At 45.2% G+C, this 16809-nt stretch overlaps 1 long non-coding RNA gene and 1 other non-coding gene across 2 annotated transcripts; both read left to right on the plus strand.

Moving 5' to 3' along the window:
• The first annotated feature begins 6582 nt into the window (after positions 1 to 6582).
• On the plus strand, positions 6583 to 6689 carry LOC121828387 (U6 spliceosomal RNA). The gene has a single exon (XR_006070871.1). It is a non-coding gene; the product is annotated as a U6 spliceosomal RNA (small nuclear RNA).
• A 7553-nt stretch (positions 6690 to 14242) lies between these two features.
• On the plus strand, positions 14243 to 15767 carry LOC121828108 (uncharacterized). The gene is made up of 2 exons (XR_013050145.1): positions 14243 to 14665; positions 14960 to 15767. It is a non-coding gene; the product is annotated as an uncharacterized LOC121828108 (long non-coding RNA).
• Positions 15768 to 16809: the final 1042 nt, after the last annotated feature.

The raw sequence follows: 16809 nt of genomic DNA on the forward strand, positions 1-16809 counted from the left end.
AGCTTAGAAAGATTTGAGGGCCTTTTGGATAGGGGAAGGAGAAAGAGAGAGAGAGGGAGGGAGGGGGGAGAGAGAGGAAGAGAGGGAGGGAGGGGGAGAAAGAGGGAGAGGGGCATGGGTGATTCTAGAATCAGTCAAGTTTTTATCTGGATATTTGATTTTTTTTAAAGATTTATTTATTATGTATACAGCATGTATGAGTGCAGGTCAGAAGAGGGCGCCAGATCTCATTACAGATGGCTATGAGCCACCATGTGGTTGTTGGGATTGAACTCAGGTCCTCTGGAAGAGCAGTCAATGCTCTTAACCACTGAGCCATCTCTCCAGCCCCCGACTCCTGAGTTTTTATTGATATTAGAATAACTTAGATAAATGCATCATTTGTTTTTGAAAAATACACGAGTGGAATGATCCTGAAAGATACACTGGAGGATTAACAGGGCATCTGTTTAAGGTATCCATCAGTTGGTTTCAGCCCGTTTAAAGTCCATGTCCTAGCCTCTCAAGGTACTTATCCTTCCCTAGGCTAAGAGCCGGCTGCCATGTCAGCAGCTTTGTGAAGGTAAGGAAGGAGACTTGGGGGAAATTCATTCACTCATCACAGCTGCTGAATTGGTTGCCCAGGATCTCAACATATGGAATTCTGGGGACTATTCATGCATAAGGATATTGCCTTAGCTGATTTGAATTGCCCCATACAGTGATCCATTATCAACCCATAATTGATATCAAGTCTAAAAAAAAGAGAGAGATATTGAAAATGGGATAAAGGAGATAAATACAGCGTTTGCTTTTAGGGGTATCAAGCCAGGAATTCTCTCAATTGTGAAATCTTGCAGGAGTCATTCTAGTTTCTCAAAATCCTGATGATGACAGTGGACCTTATAGTCCCTACTCCCATCAGATCTAGCTTTCTTTTCTTTCTTTCTTTCTTTCTTTTTTTTTTTTTTTAACTATCGCTGTTTTGTGAATCATCTGCTCCACCTACTGGCAAATCTACATCTACACACCACCATGTGTCTGTCCAACATATGGGAAAAACAGTTGAAAGGACCAAGCAGATGCCATAACAGGCTGCTCAGTCTTCTCTCAGAGATCAGGCCTCAATTTCAGTTTCCTGAGACTTAAGCAAGCAGTTTCTGGGAGGGCCATGAACAAAAGACACAGTCCTTGCAGTAGCTCCCTTTCTGCACGTACTCTGACTGTTCAAGGTTCAGCCAGTTGTTTACTGTCTGGGACCCCTCACCAACTTAGAGCTACATGCATGGGTCAGTGTGAACATGCTAGGCCAGCCTGCCTCTAGGCAGCTCAAGGACAGAGTCTGGGCCACTGAGTCAGCACACACACACACCCCCAGTAAGCATGTGCAAGGCCAGCCAGCCTCCATGGCAGCTTAAGGACAGAGCCTGGGACTTGTCCTGGACAGCCCCCAAAATGATAATTGTAAACCTCAACCAGTAAATTCAAAGGTTACATACCCTCACCCAATTAAAAGAGAACAGAGATCTTCAAAAATAAAAATAAACCAATCCGAGTTGCACCTGTGCCAAACCCCCAACCCCCCCCCCCCCCCGACCACCCTGAAGGGCTTGTGGTTTTTGCCTTTAAAAAGCCAGCCTCACAAAGAAAGAACAACTCCTCCCTGCCTCACTGTATTGGGTGTAGGAATGAGTTCTCTGCTTAGGCTTGTATCTATAGAATAAACCTTGCTGTTGCATTCTGGACATCCTTGGTCTTCAGTGGTCTCTTTGGGGTGGTGATCTGGGCATAACAGGTCACATTAGCCAAGTCTTCATCTGAACCATCTTTCCAGTCTTTCCAGTTATGGATGTCGCACACATCAGATCAGTCAGGCTTTGTCCTTTTCTTTGTGAACCCACACAACTGGCCAGGGTTTTTTTTGTGTGCAAACAGCATAAAATCCATCTCTTCATTCTCCTATGTTTGGAATCATTTGAATCAACACAATGAAAAAAAAATATTTTACTTATATGCTTAAAATTCTCACTTCCTCCAAAACAAAGGTTTTCAAAAATATTTTATTTATTTATTTGTATTTTATGTGTATTGGTGTTTTGCCTGCACATTTACCTGATGGTGTCAGATCCCCTAGAATTGGAGTTATAGACAGCTGTGAGCTGCCATGTAGTTGCTGGGAATTCAACCTGGGTCCTCTGGAAGAGCAGCCAGTGTTCTTAACCCCTGAGCCATCTCTCTGGCTCCGAAAGCATGTTGTTGTTGTTTTTAATTTTATTTATTTAATGTGTGTGTGTTTTGTCTGCATGTATGTCTGTGCACCGAGTACATGCCTAGTGCCCTCAAGGCTGAAGAAGGCATCAGATACCCTTGGCCTGGACTTATAGAAGAATATGAGTCATATGAGTGCTAGGAATCTAACTCTGGACCTCTGGAAGAGCGGCCAGTTCTCTTAACCTCTAAGACATCTCTCTATCCCCCACAAGTATGGTTTAGCTCCTGGCCAGGTGGTGGCACAGGCCTTTAATCTCAGCCCTCGGTGAATTTGAGGCCAGCCTGGTCTACAAATCAAATCCCAGGATAGCCAGGGCTACACAGAGAAATCCTGTCTCAAAAAAAAACAAAAACCAAAGAGGGGGAAAAACCAAACCAAAATTTACAAAAACATCTTTACTATCTCCAAAACAAAACTCAATGTATAAGTAGTCTTTTTTCCTTTAGTTTTTGGTTTTTGAAGACAGGGTTTCTCTGTGTAGCCCTGGCTGTCCTGGAACTTACTCTATAGATTAGGATGGCCTCAAACTCAGAGATCCGCCTGCCTCTGCCTCTCCAGTGCTGGGATTAAAAGCATGCACTGCACCGCCCTGTCCCGAGGCAATCTTAACCGAAGCAGAGGTCACAGGTTTTGTTTCCTTAGAACAATTTTATTTTAGCAAACAGAATTTGCTGTTTAAGCAGCTATTGGTGTTGGTCACCAAAGGAAGAAGAACAGACCTATGTTTTTTGTTTTTTTTTTTTTTTTTTTTTTTTATTTTTGTTGTTTTTTTTTCTTCCCCAGAAAGAGGAAGAGGCAAGCTGGCTTACAAAAGCAGACATCAACAGTTCAGCAGTTTAATTCTGTGTCAGGAAAGTAAATTCCTCCTGGATGCCAGGTCATTGCAGACTGTTAGATTTTAGAGAGGGAGAGGAGATTTAAGAGACGTGAAGCTTGATCACCCTTCTCAGGCAGGCAGTCTCAGGGCAGGACGAGGTGGGGTAGAGTGGGGGTCTGAAAGCAGTCTCAAGACTACCAAAGGAGATCTCTCCTCTTTAAACTTGGAGGCCAGAGCTGAAGCAGAGACCGTAGAGGACTGCTGCTCTGACTTCACTCTCCTGGCTTGCTCATCAGCTTCCTTTCTTATACAGCCCAGGCTCATCTGGCCAGGGATGTCACTCACTGCCCATGGTGGGCTGAACACTTCCATATCGAGGACAAACCAAGAAAATGCCTCCCAGACCTATCTGATGGAGGCGCTTCCTCAGCTGAGAGCTGAGGCTCCCTCTTCTCAGGCATGTCAAGTTGACACACTGAGGAAGACACCAGAAATGAGAAGACCTCCCATGCTCGTGGGTTGGAAGAATTAATATTGTGAAAGTGGCCAATTTACCCAAAAGTAATCTACAGATTCAACACAATCCCAGTAAAATTCCAGGGCCACTGGGTGAGGTGGCCCACACCTCTAATCCCAGCACTCAGGAGGCAGAGGCAGGCGGATCTCTGTGAGTTCAAGGCCAGCCTGGTCTACAGTGCGAGATACAGGAAAGGCACCAAAACTACACAGAGAAAGAAAGGAAGGAAGGAAGGAAGGAAGGAAGGAAGGAAGGAAGGAAGGAAGGAAGGAAGGAAGGAAGGAAGGGAAAGAAAGAAAGAAAGAAAGAAAGAAAGAAAGAAAGAAAGAAAGAAAGAAAGAAAGAAAGAAAGAAAGAAAGAAAGAAAGAAAATACTTCCAGGGGGCTGGCTCAGCAATTAAGAGCTCTTCTAGAGGCCTAGGATTCAATTCCCAGCACCCACATGGCAGGTAACAACTGTCTGTAACTCTAAGATCTGACACCCTCACACAGACGTGTATGCAGGCAAAACACCAATGTACATAAAATAAGAATAAATAAAAAAAGAAAATGCCTCCATAAAATGGGGCTGTAAGCAAGTCTGTAGGGCATTTTCTTAATTAGTGATTGATGGGGAGGGCCCAGCCCAGTGTGGGTGGTACCATCCCTGGGCTGGTCCTGGGTTCTATAAGAAAGCAGGCTGAGCAAACCAGGGGAATTGAGCCAGTAAGCAGCACCCCTCCGTGACCTCTGCATCAGCTCCTGCCTCCGGTTCCTTCCCTGTTTCAGTTCCTGTCCTGACTTCCTCCAGTGATGAACAGTGCTGTGGAAGTGTAAGCAAAGAAACACTTTCTTCCCCAGGTGGCTTTGATCATAGTATTTCATCACGGCAATGATAACCCTGACTAGAACATGCCACATCCCCTGCCCAGAAAAAAAATCCAGGGCCATTCTTCACAGGTAGAAAAAACATTTTTTTTTTGAGACAGGGTTATTTTTGGGTTTTGGTTTTAGTTTTTTAGTGTGTGTGTGTGTGTGTGTGTGTGTGTGTGTGTGTGTGTGTGTGTGTGTGTGTAACAACCCAGGCTATCCTGGAACTCATTCTTTAGACCAGGCTGGCCTTGAATTCCCAGATATCCACCCGCCTCTGCCTCCCAAGTGCCGGGATTAAAGGTGTGCACCACTAACCAACTGAGAAAATACTTTTAGAGTTTGTGTGGAAGCAGAAAACAAACAAACAAACAAACAAAAAACCAAGCATAACCAAAGCCATCCTAAACAAAAATAACACCATGGAAGCTATCATTCTATCTGATCTCAGATCATTCTACAGAGCCATAGTACTATGAACAGCATGTTAATAACAGAAAAGCAGATATATAGATCACTGGAAGAGAATACTCAGATATAAGTCCATGAAACTACAACTATCTGATTTTGACAAAGTTGCCAAAAAATGAACATTGAGAAAGGGACAGCATTTTCAGCAGCCAATGCTGGAAAATGTGGATGTCAGCACATAGAAGAATGAAACCAAATCCCTGTCTCTCACCTTGTAACTCAAACCCAAGTGGATTGGACCTGATTGGATACTCTGAAATTGCTAGAGAAAAAGGTAGGGAGTGTGCTCCAACATGTAGGTATAGGTAATGTATTTATTTATTTATTTATTTATTTATTTATATTATCTATTTATCTATCTATATATTTAATATCTGTAGGTGTTTTGCCCATGTGTGTGTGTGTGTGCAGTACCCCCAGAAGCCAGAAGAGGGCAATAGATCCACTGCAACTAGAGGGGCAGGTTGGTTGTGAACAGCTCTGTGTGTGTGTGTGTGTGTGTGTGTGTGTGTGTGTGTGTGTGTGTGTGTGTGTTAGGAATGTTTTTGTTTGTCTGTTTGTTTGTTTGTTTGAGACAAGGTCTTTCTACATAGTCCTGGCTGTCCTGGAACTCACTATGTAAACAGAGCTCGCCTGAAACTCACAGATCTGCTTTCCTTTGCCTCCTGGCTGAGTTCCCAGCTGGGTACTGGCAATCGAACCCTGGTCCTCTGGAAAAGCAGTCAGCTGAGCTCTCTCTCCAGTCCAGTAGTAATTTTCTACCCAGGATTCCAATAGCCCAGGAAAGAAGACCAGCTGCTGACAGCAGCATCCCAGGAAATTCAAACCCTTCTGCACAGCAAAGGAGACGTTCAGTGGAGGAAGAGGCGGCCCTGATGGGAATCTTTACAACCCAGTTAGAAGTGGGCTACAGAACTAAGCACAACGTTTTCAAAAGAAGAAATGCACATGGCTAGGAGACATTTTTGTTTTGTTTTGTTTTGAGACAGGATCTCACTATATAGCTTTGGCTCATTACACCTGGCCCGTTTTGCGCCACGAAGAAGGAGAGAAACAACGCTTATGGGTTCCAAAGATTTTATTAAACCACCACATAAGCAGGGCACTGATCATCCATCAGGGCTGCAGGACAAGGACTCGGGAGTCTTTTTCCTCCCGACATCCCCGAGCAGGGGCAGAAGTGAGGTTTATAAGCACAAAAATCACAAACCCATTTGTCACCAAGTTACAGTGACAATTTTCACCAATCAGGAATCAAAGGTTAGGGACTTCCCTTGTGTGGTCCGTCATTGTCAACCGACATACAATGCAAGCCTTCAGTCCAACCAATCAGATGCATTTGTTCTTTCTGTTGTTAGGGGCAGCCATAATGTTTCAGAGAACTAAAGATGGATGGCGACTATTTCTATGGTTTAGGGAGGAGGTTGATCGGCCATTAGAAAGTTCTCAGCTCCTCTGGGGCCTGGGAACCTCAACTTTATTTCATCCTACAGGTAAAATGGAGTCTGAAGTCAAAATGGCAGTACTCAAGCCAGCTGCTTTTGCCTGCTCCCTTCAGGCTGGCCTTGAATTCACAGAGATCCACCTGCCTCTGCCTCCTCAGGAGACCCTTAAAAGTGTTCACCATCCTTATCTATTAGGAAAATGAAGATTAAGACCTCTTTCGGATTCATCTCAGTGCTCGATTCAGAAGCACATGGACTTGAATTGGAACAATACAGAGAAGATAAGCATGGCCCCTACTTGAGGCTAGCATGCAGATTCAGGAAGTATTCTGTATTTTTCATTAAAAATAGAAAGAAAGGAAGAAAGAAAGAAAGAAAGAAAGAAAGAAAGAAAGAAAGAAAGAAAGAAAGAAAGAAGGAAGGAAGGAAAGAAAGAAAGAGGGAGGGAGGGAGGGAGGGAGGGAGAGAGAGAGAGAGAGAGAGAGAGAGAGAGAGAGAGAGAGAGAGACAGAAAGAAAGAAAGAAAGAAAGAAAGAAAGAAAGAAAGAAAGAAAGGAAGGAAGGAAGGAAGGAAGGAAGGAAGGAAGGAAGGAAGGAAGGAAGGAAGGAAGGAAGGAAGGAAGACTCTATCTCACCCCAGTCAGAATAGCTACCAGCAGGAATACCAGTGACATTGGGGCTGGAGAGATGGCTCAGAGGTTAGGAGCACTGGCCGCTCTTCCAGAGGTCCTGAGTTCAGTTCCCAGCAACCACATGGTGGCTCACAGCCATCAGCCATCTGTAATGAGATCTGGTGCCCTCTTCTGGCCTGCAGGCATACAAACACTGTATACATAATAAATAAATCTTAAAAAGAAAAAGAATACTCATGACATCGAATGCTGGCCAAGATGTGGGGAAATGGGAATGCTGAAGTGCTGTTGGTAGAGGTGTAAACTAGTGTAGCCACTTTGGAAATCAGTCTAGGGCTGGAGCGATGGCTCAGAGGTTAAGAGCACTGACTGCTCTTCCAGAGGACCCGAGTTCAATTCCCAGCAACCACGTAGTGGCTCACAACCATCTATAATCAATCTGGTGCCCTCTTCGGGTGTGCAGGCAAACATACAGACAAAACACTGTATACATAAAAAATAAATCTATTTTTTAAAAAACAAATGCATTCTTTAAAAAAAAAAAAGAAAGAAAAAAGGAAATCAGTCTGGAATTTGCTCAAAAAACTATGGTAGTACATGATGCCTTGGATCCCAGCACTCAGGAGGCCTCAGGCAGGCATATCTCTGTGAGTTTGAGGCCAGCCTGGGTGACACAGGGAGAGTTTGTCTAAAAATCAGACAAACAAGGCAATAACTAAATAAAACCACCATATGACACAGCCATACCACTCCTGGGCATGCACCCAAGGTCAGGCCCTATGCCCAATGACAGAGATGCCCGAACATTCATGTTCATTGCTGCCCTATTTATAATAACTAGGAAACAAAGCCAGCCTGGATACTAAATAACTGATGAAAGGATAGTGAAGATGTGATACATATACACAATGGAATATTACTCAGCAATAAAGAAAAATGAAATTTGCAGGAAAGTGGAATTGGGGGAAAAATTCTTTTTAAGCAAGTTAACCAGGCCTTAAAAGAAAAGCTGATGCATGCTCTCTCTCATGTGAAGAGCCTAGCTTCAACTCTTTAGAGCGGTGCGTACCTCATACAGCATAATGTGCCTGTGTAAGCCAGGGACAAGGACCAGGATGGGGGAGGGACACTCAGGGGAGGGCAATAGTAGAGCGTAGGTGGAGAGAAAGAGGGTGGTAGTGTGGGTGGGAAAGTTTGGGTGGGGAGATGGGAGGGCAGGATTGGGGGTCCATGGGAGATGAACCAGGATAAAGGAAGTAAAAAGAATCCATCTGGAGACAGGTGGTAGTGGCCCATGACTTTAATCCCCTCACTCGGGAGGCAGAGGCAAGCAGATCTCTGTGAGTTCCAGGCCAGCCTTGTCTTACACTCTTTCCACCTCCTCTTCTTTGGGGTTCCCTGAGCTCTGCGGGGAGGAATTTGATGGAGACAATCCCATTTAGAGCTATGTGTACCAAGGTCTCTCTCTGTGTATCAAGTCTGGCTGTGAGTCTCTGTATTTGTTCCCATCTGCTGCAGGAGGAAGCCTCTCTGATGATGGCTGAGCAAGGCACTGATCTATGAGTACAGCAGAATGTCAGTAGAAGTCATTTTTACTTTTTTTAAACCAGTGGTACTTGGTTTTACCCTAGCCTCTGGGCTATTTGGTTTCTGGTTCTTGGTCACCCAAGCAGTGTCAGGTACGGTTCCGTCTCACGGACTGGGCCTTAAGTCAAATCACACGCTGGCTGGTTACTCCCATAGCTTTGTGCCACTGCTGCCCTAGCAGCATATTTTGCAGACAGCACAGATTGTAGATCATAGGTTTTGCAGTTGGCTTGGGTGGGTGTTTGCAGCTCTTTGGGCAGCCTGCAGAGTACCTCCCTGTACCAAACACACTGCGATGTCGGGGTGAAGTTCTATGCAGACACCAGTTCACCCTCTCGATGGTCAGTGAGTTCTGTGGGTGCTGTCTTCAGCAATGGGGCTGTCAGTTTGCGGAGAGCAACCTGTTATCTTGGCAACAGCCTGGGTTGTGTGGGGATTTCCATGGGACCCCTTTGGCCAACAACTCAATTGGATGTAACCCAGTCCCGGTACTGGAAGGTTTGTTTGGTGACAAGAGACGACTAGTTAGGACTCCATCTCATTATCTGGAGGCTTCATTAGGATCACTGACTTGTATTATAGGAAGTTTCCACTGCACTAGGTTTCCATACCCACCTCAGTGTCCCTCAGTTCTTGCTGTCTCTCCTCATATCTCTCACTCAACCCCATCTCCCCTCCCCACATGGTCATCCCATTCTTGTCCCCATTCTTGCCCCCCCCCAGTCTACCCATAAAATCTATTTCCCTTTCCCAGAGAGATCCATGTGCGTGCCCCACGCCCCACCAGTCCCTTCCTCTATACCTAACCTCTCTGGGTCTACAGATTGTAGCTTGATTATCATTTATTTAATAGCTGATAGCCACGTATAAGCGAATACATACCATGTTTATCTTTTGGGGTCTGGGTTACCCTATACAGCATGATTTTACATCTATTTGCCTGAATGATTTTTTTTTTTTTTTGGTTTTTCAAGATAGTAGTATTTCTCTGTGTAGCCCTGGCTGTCCTGGAACTCACTCCATAGACCAGGCTGTCTTCAAACTCAGAGAGATCTGCCTGCCTCTGCCTCCCAAGCACTGGGACTAAAGGCGTACACCACCACTGCCTGGCCAGAATGTATTCTTTTTTTTTTTTTTTCTTCTTCTGAGACAGGGTTTCTTTGTGTAGCTTTAGAGCCTGTCCTGGAACTGACTCTGAAGACCAGGCTTGGCCTTGAACTCACAAAGATCTGCCTGCCTCTGCCTCTGGAGTGCTGGGATTAAAGGTGTGCATCACTACTGCCTGGCTCAGAATGTATTCTTTAACAGTTCCTCCTAGCCATAAACTTGCTTAGTCTAAAAATGTCTTAAATTTCCAATATCATAAGTGATATTGTCAAACAGATATACATTTCAACTGGGTCAAAATACTCTTCCTGTGTTTATACAATTTTGCCTTTAAAACAAGTCTGATTCATATTTACAGCTGTCCCAATGGTCTAATCCAGTAGGTAATCTACTTCCCCAAATCTTGGTGGATCAGATGCTGTGAGTGGCGGCGTCATGCATAGATACCACTCTAAAGGAAGACAGTGTTAGAGCATGCAGTGAAGGCCCATCCAGAAAAACCTCCTCCTAGTCAGAAGAGTCTCTGGCCTTGGCGGAGACCTGGCATTTCAGTGGGGCATGTCAGTCACCTGGCCAAAGGACTGACCTAGGAAGGCAGGCTCACCCCGAGTCACACTAACGAACAGGTGGGATAGATAATTCTTCTTCAAGGAGATGTGTACTCTTCCTCAGGATTCCTATCCCAGCACAGTCCCTATGGCCCACCATGAGCTTTGGCTGGGACTGCCAGCCTCTCTGAGAGTCTGAAGGGCACACCTTTTCCTCTGTATTTTTCTGCCTTTGGGGGTGGGGTGGGGTGGGGTGGTACTGGCCAGAACTGGAGTCCTTCCCCTGTACCTCACGACTTTTCCCCTCACTTCTTCATTGTTTCCTTCTAGGTAGCTGTTGATATTTACAACTTGTTTGACCTGGGTTTTTTTTTTTTTTTCTTTTCCCTTTTACACCCTAAGAAAATTGTCCTTGAGTCCAGTCTTAAATTTTTTTTATTAATTAGACTAAGAACACTGAGCTCTGGTTTTCCTTATATTCATAATGGCATATGTCTCATCATCTCCCCCCCCCACCCCCCACCCCCCCCCACCCCCCCACCCCCACCCCCACCCCCACCCCCCGGCTGCGCGCCCTCAATGGAACTAAAAACATTCTGTGGCTCCTTCAGAAGCTTTGGCAGTAACTTTGGGTACTAATCGGTCACTCTGACTCATCTCTGGAATTTTGTCAAATTGGTTTGTTTTTGTTGTTGTTGTTTTCAGAGCTGAGGACCGAACCCAGGGCCTTGTGCTTGCTAGGCAAGCGTTCTACCACTGAGCTAAATCCCCAACCCCATCAAATCGTTTTGATAAAAGTAAAAATCTTTGCCAGGCGGTGGTGACCTACACCTTTAATCCCAGCACTCAGGAGGCAGAGGCAGGTGGATCTCTGTGAGTTCCAGGCCAGCCTGGTCTATCAAGTGAGTTCCAGGACAGCCAGGGCTACACAGAGAAACCCTGCTCAAAAATCCAATAAATAAGCCGGGCGGTGGTGGCACACACCTTTAATTCCAGCACTTGGGAGGCAGAGCCAGGCGGATCTCTGTGAGTTCGAGGCCAGCCTGGTCTCCAAAGCGAGTTCCAGGAAAGGCGCAAAGCTACACCAAGAAACCCTGTCTCAAAAAACCAAAAAGAAAAAAAAAAAAGAAAAGAAAAACCAAAAAAAAAAAAATCCAATAAATAAGTAATAAATTATTTAAAAAGCCATCTGGAAAGCAAGACATGCCACCTGTGCAACAGTGATTGGTTGTTGAGGCCATAACCAGTCCTCTGAATAGATTCAAGACCCGATTCATAGGAGCCTGGAACATGGTTAACAACCCCGGCTGTGGAGGTGGTCGGCCCATTCAGGGAGCACATTTAACTAAACTGATGAAGCGGCAACCTGCCTTCTAAATGTCTTATGCTTATGTCCATAGACAAAAGCTGCTCTTAGCCTTAACCAAGGAAGTCCCTCCCTACAAAAAAGCAGAGACTCATGGCTAGCCAAGATGAGGAAATATGTGGTCCAACCCTACCCAAGTCACTTGTACCACCCCTTTTAAAGCTTAGGGGGTATTTCAGAAGAGGGGGTTGTACCTATGTAAGAGCTAGAAGATACAGGCACTAAAGGGCTCTGAAACACTGTTTCTCTAGACTCAGTACCTCTATCATAAGCATTAACTGACCTCAAGCGTCAGTACCGGCCCATGGCCCACTTGAGACCAAGGGGGAGAGGCTCAAAGGGCTCTATCCTTCTTATCTATGGCTATCTGTGATTCTGTGAGAGGAGCACGGGCCACCTTTACTCATGAGTCTCTGCTGAGTCCATGAGGCTCCAGAGGATAAGCTGCAAACCCACACTCACACAGACAGCTGTGGTTGATTCTGGAGAGTCACAAAATTCAATGAACGGATGTGACCGTTAGAGAGAGATTTGTGAGGAGGGTAGACAGGAAGTGAGGGTGGTCAGTATCAAGGCATTCTATGTGAAACCTGTCAAACAAAAATTTGTATTTGTTTTTTTAAAATTGAGTGTGTGTGTGTCTGTCTCTCTGTCTGTGTGTGCATACATGCCATCCTATGCATGTGGTGGTCAGAGGATAATTTGCAACAATTGGTTCTCTCCTTTCATCTTGTGACTCCCAAGGGTTGAAGTTGAGTCTTCAGGCTTGGTGGCATCTACTGAGTCACCTCACCCTTTCCCCAGCTTCTGGAGTTTTCCATGCTACTCATTTCTTTCTTTTCTTTTTTTTTGGTTTTTTGAGACACGGTTCCTCTGTGTAACAGCCCTGGCTGTCCTGGACTCACTTTGTAGACTAGGCTGGTCTCAAACTCACAGAGCTCTGCCTTCTTCTGCCTCCCAAGTGCTGAGATTAAAGGTGTGTGTCACCACGCCTGGCGCTACTGATTTCTTTTTATTGCACTAAGATCTGACGAAGGATTATTTTTGGTTCTTTTTTTATCTAGTAAGACTTGACTTGTTGTCGAGAATGTGGTCTGTTTCAGAGAATATTCCATGGGCTTCCGGAGAGTAAGCAGAGTCTGTGTATCTTGGATGGAATATTCTACAACTAGCTCCTAGATTCACTTGCTCTGGGGTGCGGTTTTAGATTTCTTTGTTGATTTTTATTTTGGATGACCTACCTAAATATGAGAGTGGGTAGGTCCTTAAATCACTCATTATTATGGTACCGTGCCTTGTATGACCTGTTCTGTCCACACACTGGGCTCCAAAAAGCCCGCGCCATGCACCAGGGACAATCCCGATCCCCCTGCCTGGGGACCCCCCAAATAGTTCGAGCTAAACAACTGTCTCTGGTAGCCAGAGGGCCTAGTCTAGTCCTATGGGGGCTCCATAGCTATTAGTCCACAGTTCATGGGTTTCCACTAGTGTGGTTGGTCATCTCTGCACGTCTTCCCATCATGATCTCCACGTCCCCTGCCCACAGAATCCCTCCTCTCTCTCATTGGTTGGAATCCCGGATCTCAGCTGGCACTTAGCTGTGGATCTCTGCATCTGCTTCCATCAGTCACTGGATGAAGGCTCTATGATGACAGTTAGGGTATTCACTAGACCGGTCACCAGAGTAGATCAGTCAGGCACCCTCTAGACCATTGCCAGTAGTCCAAGGTGGGGTCATCTTTGCAGATTCCTGAGAGCTTCTCCGGCACCCTGCCTCTTCCTATTCCCATGATATCTTCACGATGAGATACCATACCCATCATGGTATCTCCTTGCTCCCTGATACAATTCTTGTCTAAGCCTGCTTTTTTTCTCATCTGAGTTAGCAGAAGGCAGTAAAGCAGGTTGTAGACCCCACATTCACCTAGAGTGGAAGGTATTGACTGATACTGTAGTATTCTTTTATTTTAGTTTTAATTTTTACTATTGCATTTTTATTCAAGTTTTATGATAGCATGTGGGTTTTTCTTTTCTTTTTCCTTTTTCTTTCTTTCTCTCTTTCTTTCTTTCTTTTTTTTTTTTTGATTTATTTATTATGTATACAGTGTTCTGCCTACATGTGTTCTTGCGGCCAGAAGACAGCACCAGATTTCATTATGGGTGGTTGTGAGCCACCATGTGGTTGCTGGGAATTGAACTCAGGACCTCTGGAAGAGCAGTCAGTGCTCTTAACATCTAAGCCATTTCTCCAGCCCTAGACTAACACTTTTAAAGGAAGCAGAGTTGAGGTTGGTGGGAGAACAGAACTGGAAAGCCAGATGCAATGATGCACACCTGTGAGAAGCTAAGGCAGGAGAATTATCATGAGTTCAAGGCCAAGTTGGGTTATATAATGAGCTCCAGGCTAGCCTGAACTACAATGTGAGATCCTGTCTTAGAAGGAGAGGAGAGGAAGAGAAGGAGGAGGAGGAGGAGGAGGAGGAGGAGGAGGAGGAGGAGGAGGAGGAGGAGGAGGAAAGAAAAAGAAGACAGATTTGAATTGCAAAGCAGGCCCAACAAAGCTCAGCCAATTGGATAGAAGGGGCGGGCCAATGATTGAATAAGTTAACAATAAATTGTCCCAACAATGTCCTTATAGCTCCCCAAACAGAAAAATGATCAGAACCATAGAAGTCTCAATGAACTTGAGGGAGAAAGGCATACCGCCTTGTCTGTGACCAAAGGTGGGAAGCATCTGTTACTTTTCCCTGTAGCCAGACTCCACTGGTGTTCAAGGCAACCTGTATATCAATAAGAGCTCCAAGTAAGCAGCGGGATGCAGAGCAGACAAACTGTTCTCCAATAGAAAGGAACCAAGTGTTGGTCTAGCCATGGCTTAATCAATCATGTGGGAACTGCCTTTGGATGATACCGACCCATTTGGCCTACCATCTCAAGTACTTCCCAGAAGGAAGAAGGGGAGATTCACCTTTAAGGGCTGATATCCAGGTACCCATGGCAATTCTACGACAGTTGGAACCCACAGTTGGTTGGCACGACTTGATTGGCACAGTTTGGTCCTGAGACTATAAAGGAGTAAGTAGCCCAGAGAATTTGGGACTCGAGGAAAGAGGATGAAGAGCTATGCAGGGGGGTTAAGAAATAACCTGGGGGAGGGGCTGGGGGAAGGATTCAGCAGAGAAGAGAAACTGACAGGCGCAAAGCAGAAGGAGTTACTGAATGAAGGAACTCTAACAAATACCATGAACTGGGTGGGTACCTTCTTCCCTAACACACACTTGCTTAGGTGTCTCCTCTCACCTAAGGCAACCAAGCCCCTGTAGACAGTGCATTTTCCTCCCTCCTGTTACTATTATTTTCTCTCCCTAGGTCCCAAGATGGAAAACAGATTGAAATCAAGGGGTGTAGTGTCTATGATACTGCAGATGAGCAGAGATTCCACAGATTTCTACAAGGGGCAGACGACATGGCTTGTTATCTCTTTCTTCTACCTTTCAGTTATGTACATCTCAGAAGTGCCCTGGCTTAGTAGGAAGAGTGACTTCCAGTGCCATGGGAACATCTCCGATGCCTGCGTAGCCGAGTGCTACAATCAGCATTTCTCCATGCCCATGATAGGCGTTTGGAACACTGTTGGCTTGACCGTCTACTCCGTCTTTTTCATGATGGAGTTTTCAGTCTTTCAGAATTTAACTGTAAGCTCAGAATATTCACCGCAACCCTTAGAGGAAGAGCCATGCCACAGCCCACTCTACAATAAACATGATGCAAAGAGTGAGGAGATGATTTTGAACTTGTCTAAGGAGAAGTTCCTGTTGTCTACATTCCTCGCCTACTATGTGGGTCAGATGGCCATTCAAGGGATCTTCCTGATCATCATATGGTACTATCAACTCTCCCTGATTAAGGAAGACATCTGGTGCCACACAATTGTGTGTCTCGGACCATACTTGTGCGTGTTCATGGGGGTACAGGAGAAGTTAATGTCCATCACACTTATAACTATCCTTTCTGTGATAATCATCATCTTCTGCTTTATATTCTTCCTGTATACCATTAGTCTATACGCTCTCACGAGTGTAATCCTGATAGACACAAAGGCCAAATTCCAGCAGCTGTCCGGGTGACCGCTGACCCAACCTGGAGTGCAAATAAAACTGGACTGGTTTTGACTATTCCCTGATGCTCCCTCCTGTCTGGGAAAAACTACGACTGCTATGTGACAAGCTTGATTTCTTCTTATACAAGTGATTGTTTCTGCTTGTTTATTTTGATGTATATGAGTGTTTTGCCCACATATGTATCTGTTCACCATGTGTGTACAGTGCCTGTAGAGGCCAGAAGAGGGCGTCGGATCCCCTAGGACTGGAGTCACAGACAATTCTGAGCTGGGAATTGGGTGGGTGCTTCAGACTGAACCCAGATCCTCTAAAAGAGCAGCCGGTGCTGAGCCATCTCTCCCATTCCATGAAATTATTTCTTAAAGAAGAAAGTGGAGTAGGGTTCAGAGATTGTTAATGTGAGGAATCTGAAGTCTTCACTACTAGCAATATTCACAACCCACTGCAGTTAAATTTTAAGGACCACTTCTTTCCTTGTTTGTTTTGAGACAGGGTTTCTCTGTGTAGCCCTGGCTGTCCTTGAACTCACTTTGTAGACCAGGCTGGCCTCTAACTCACAGTGATCCACCTGCCCCTGTCTCTGGCTACTGGGATTAAACGCGTGTACCACCACTGCCCAGCTCCTAATTGATTTACAACTTAAGAGTCCTGCATGTGGTGGCACAAGTCTTTAATACTAACACTTGGGAGGAAGAGGCAGGAGGATTGTTATGAGTTCAACTCCAGCCTAGTTCGTTTTCTGTCTCTGTCTCTGTCTCTCTCTCTCCCTCTGTGTGTGTGTCTATCTGCTTGTCTCTCTGGATGAAGAAAACCTAAGTGCACTCTTTTAAAAAAAATTAGCATTGTCTGTCTTTAAAAACTTACTCTTTTAAAATTATGAGTATGTATATGTGGATGGGTGTGTATGTACTTGGTAAGCCAGAGGCTTCAGATTCCCTGGATGCTGGGAATTGAACTCAGGTCCTCTGCAAGAGTAGCAAGTGCTCCTAACTGCTGAGCAGTCTCTCTAGCCCAGCAAATGTTTTACAAAGACTATCCGTAACATGTGGGTGTGGTGGCACAGGCCTGTAATCCTAACTCTCAGGAGGTGGATGAGGA

The sequence above is a fragment of the Peromyscus maniculatus genome, chromosome 3 (assembly GCF_049852395.1).
Source record: "Peromyscus maniculatus bairdii isolate BWxNUB_F1_BW_parent chromosome 3, HU_Pman_BW_mat_3.1, whole genome shotgun sequence".
NCBI classification, from domain to species: domain Eukaryota; kingdom Metazoa; phylum Chordata; class Mammalia; order Rodentia; family Cricetidae; genus Peromyscus; species Peromyscus maniculatus.